Source organism: Triticum urartu, chromosome 2A (assembly GCF_056163025.1).
Source record: "Triticum urartu cultivar PI428250 chromosome 2A, HENAU_Tu73, whole genome shotgun sequence".
Classification (NCBI taxonomy): domain Eukaryota; kingdom Viridiplantae; phylum Streptophyta; class Magnoliopsida; order Poales; family Poaceae; genus Triticum; species Triticum urartu.
This window is the reverse complement of record NC_141874.1, coordinates 467651580-467655946: the sequence shown is the minus strand read 5'-3', so window position 1 is coordinate 467655946 and position 4367 is coordinate 467651580. Positions and strand designations below refer to the sequence as shown.

General features: G+C 44.8%; 1 pseudogene; it reads left to right on the top strand.

The window, feature by feature from the left end:
* The first annotated feature begins 2527 nt into the window (after positions 1-2527).
* LOC147985493 (uncharacterized) lies at positions 2528-3174 on the top strand (annotated as a pseudogene).
* The last annotated feature ends 1193 nt before the right edge of the window (positions 3175-4367 follow it).

Here is a 4367-nt window from a genome sequence, read left to right as displayed (position 1 = left end):
TGCACGTATTGAGCTTGGCGCTCCTTGAGATCTCGGAATAGCTCCGAACCAGCGACCTTGAGCGGGTCTCCTCAAAACCACCGTAACTACCCGCTGCGAGCCATGGTCCTTGTATGCTAAGGCGGAGATTAATTAATTGCTGCCATAGCAGGCGCCTATCTGTAGACAGATTTGATCGATAAATATAAAAAAAAAACTTGTCAAGCTTTGCAAGGTCCCCTTCTCAGAACAGCAGCAAGTCAGCACCAGGTCAAATTCTCCAATTACGGTAATATACCATAAACAATCATCGTTTAGGAGCTATATTATCCATCTAGGGGAGCTAGTATAGTTGGCCATAAGGTCACACCCCTTCTTCATTCCATTTTCTATTTTAGAACTTCGGGTTTCAAAGACTTTTCCCACAATAGAGGCTTTGTTCTTTTTGAGCAGAAAGAATGAATCTAGTATCGACGGAATGGTATCTATCTTCTTAATATTCGTTTTCCAGGGGAATGAGCCAACCCACACAAGAGTGCCTACTAGCTTGTCACGAACGCAGAGGAAAAGAAGTAAGATACCCCCGCCCCCGAGCCGGGACCCCTTCTTCTTGTACCGCTAGTGGTCTTGGATGAAGAACCACAAGAGCAACCTGAGGTAGTCGAGGAGGAGCCACAAGAGCAAGATGGAGGTTAAAATGAGACAGGTGGTAATACTTCTTTGGAATTGCTGCTTGCACTACGCAAAGAGACTACGACTAATGCTGGAAAGCCTCCGGTCCGATATGGCTATGAGCATGACATTGCAAATTGAGTTTCAGACTCTTATGTCTCACCCGCACACAAAGCATTCATTGCATCTCTACAATCAGTGTCTATTCCAAAGGATTGGAAGGCTGCAAAGCTGGATCCCCAGTGGAAAGAAAGACGCAATGAAGGAGGAGCTTGGTGCACTTCAGAAGAACAAGACGTGGGATCTTCTTCCACTCCCAGTAGGAAAAAGAGCAGTTGGATGCAAATGGGTGTTCACCGTAAATCAGACTCCAGAGGGTAAGGTGGATAGATAGAAGTCAAGGCTAATTGCAAAAGGTTATAGGAAGACGGGAGATAGACTATGATGAGACCAAAGCACCAGTGGCAAAGATGGACACGGTGAGGACCTTAATCTCATGCGCAGTCAACTTACTTTGGGTGGCCTTTACATCAGCTAGATGTGAAGAATGCTTTTCTTCATGGTGGTTATTTACAAGAAGAGATCCATATGGACATTCCTCCAGGTTTTGGAACAAACAGACTGATGGGAAGGTGTGTAGGCTCAAGAAATCTTTGTATGGCTTGAAACAGTCGCCACGGGCGTGGACAGGTTCAGGAGAGTTGTTTGTGGTATGGGCTACTCTCAGTGTAATGGAGATCATACAGTACCGGCATAGACGAATCCATATCACCATTTTGGCGGTGTATGTGGATGATATTGTGATTACTGGAGACGATGTTGAAGAAATCAAATGTTTGAAGGCAAGACTGGGAGGAGCATTTGAGGTAAAGGATCTTGGACCTCTTCGATACTTCCTTCGGATTGAGATTGTTCGGTCGAAGAAGGGGGTAACATTAAGTATAGTGAACAGGTAGCTGATTGTTTTACTAAACGAGTAGGTCCTTGTGAGGGTTTAGCAATTTGTAACAAGATAGGCATGTTAGATATCTTTAGCCGGGGGAGTGTTGAGTATTGGGCTGGGCTGTATAGTGTGTGTTAGGCCTCCTGCTTCATCTGGTAAAAAAGAGTCATAGATATGCCTGTAATTAGAAGGAAGAACCGCCATAAAAATCTTCCTCGTGTATCGTCTGTAGCGGAACTATGAACGGGAGCTAGCAATCCGGACCGTATTGAAAAGGTTCCTAAGACACAGCATGGAAGAGTCAAAATATTCAGAAGCGAGGTCCAAGAATGAAGAAGGTGTAGAATTACTGAATGAATACAAGCTGGGGCTAATACCCGAGGCATAAAAGACGCATTTTCTACGGGATCCCGAAACCACCAGCCACCCCGACCTAATTCATGATGAGCCCACCAACTTCCTGGCGAGATGCCTACGATTAAAAACAACCGACATGTCAAGATCCAAATTCGAATTGGTTCCTGGTCCTGGTCAGAGACCACCGTGTTCGCGCCGGCGGTCCAACAAAGAGGCGAAGTAGTGGTGTCTTTCTTTCCATTACGAACGACACGCTTCGCCTGCTCCCTCCCCGTGTCCATTAGCGCTCCTGTCCAGAGCGAAGAGAAGGCGAAAAAGCGCCTCCGAAGCAGCATGAGTAGGCTTCTATTGCTACGCAACAATAGAGCAGGCGCGCCGCCCACAAAATGTTTGAATGATCGGGTAAAGAGCGAGCTTCTTATATGGGATCCGACGCATCCAGCAGAGCGAAGCAGCGTTCCATTCTTTTCAGCGGCATCCTTCCGCATTGGCGGCGAGTGGAGTGCCACAATCCCATTCATCATTTTTGATCTACATAACCCAAAGCCCATAGCACTGGCGACATCTCCGGCATAAATGCAAGGAGGATGTATAGCTGATATAGGATCTTGTGGAACTGGATTTGATTCTGCAAGCGGTTCGGTACGAACGAAGAAATTTCGAACATAAGGATCGGAACTCGCTGATAGGAAAGGAGAGAAAAACAAAGCAATGCCAAGAGCTCCGTCAATCTTCTGTTCATCGATAGACGAAGCTCTCTCTTTTTCATCTCGTGCCAGATGTAACAAAAGATTAGTCCTTTTTCCTTCTCGCGAACCACGGGAGCGCCCAGCGCCCAGAAGAGCAAAGCTCACTTTCAAAACAGGGTCAAGCGGCGCATTAAAAAGGGCTGGCCCGTTAAAAGGACGCTTACTTTGCGAACGAAGTTCAGAATCAACAAGGGTTCTCCGAACGAAGGGAGTGTACAACTGGTGCGCAGCCCGACTTTTTTGTTGGAGAGATAGAATGGAGTTCTTCACTAAGTTCGAGACAAAGGAAAAAATAAAAGTTTCTCTATAGCCTCTTCGTTTTGAGACATTATGGCTTTGGGGTCGACCCCGGTAACAAAAAAGGAATCCATAAAAACTTGGGATCCAACACCATGATAAAATACTACCCTCATGATTAGACCATGTCCCTGAGATTTGATAAAAAAAGGTGCATTAGCGGTTAATACGTTGTAATTAGATAAGTTATTTGGAATATGACGGAACGAAAGACAAAGGAAAGGAAGAAGAATGCACCAAAATGCAAGTGCTGCACCAAATGCTGGTGGTTGTTTCTTGTTGTAAGTGAATGCAACGAAAAGACCCGGGAATAACGAATAATGAGAAAATTCATTTATAGACATTTCGTGCTCATTTCCAAATTTATGCTTAGTTATTCCCATCATCCGGTAACCACAGGATGATCCCAATCTCCTTTTAGTAATAGATCTTTTTGATATGTCTCAGTCTCAGCGGCAAGGAAGAGAAAATGCATCGAGTCGTTTATCAAGAAAGTGGACGAGCATGGCGGTCCCTATATCTCTGAGGGGTGTACCACTTTTTTTTCAAGTCAGCTTAAGAGGTTCAAAAGAGAAAGTCACTCTCCTTATTCTTGGCTAGTGGAATGGAAGCAAGACTCTTTCCTATCCACTTTGCCGAGGGGAGAGAACTAAAAGATAACTCAAGCTAGACAGAAAGGTGCAAAAGTCCACAGTTTCTTAAGGATCCTGTAAGCAAGTAGGTTAAGATTGTCATTTAGCTTCAATTTCTTCAGTCTCACAAGCGGGTCCGCATGCAACAAAAGAAATTGTATTTTCCTACTACTCCGACCTTGCCCTGAAAGGATAAGGAAATTGGATAAGAGCGAGAGCTAGACTGACTGTTGGTCCAATGCTAGTGGAGGATTCAGACTGAGGACCCCCTGTGGCGGCTACTCATAAGAAGATGAAGGATTGAAAGAGGACTGATCACCCCTCTGATTTGTGATCTTTTAATAGAAAGAAAAAGCCTTCTCTCAGACTTAAAGGTAAATGAAAGCGGGATTTTTTTTCTCTCCTCTAAGCTAGCAGCAAGTCAAGTAATCTGAGAATGCTGCCCCCAATCCGTAGCTGAGGACGAACTCAACTCATAAGCTTTTTTTGAACCAAGCACCTGTTGTAGAAATGAACCACCCACTAGCAGAGGCTGGAACAACCCATAGAAGTGTAGGGGCTGCTTCAACCAGGCGTACCCGTATCCATTGATTTACCTCCTCTAGAGAGTATTGAACTTTGTGACAAATAGGTTATAGCTAGCTAGTATGAAGACTTTCCCTTCTTTTCTGGGAGGGTGAGAACTTGAAAGACTGGCAGAGAAAAGGAAGAAAAGCGGCTAATGCTATCTAAACGATT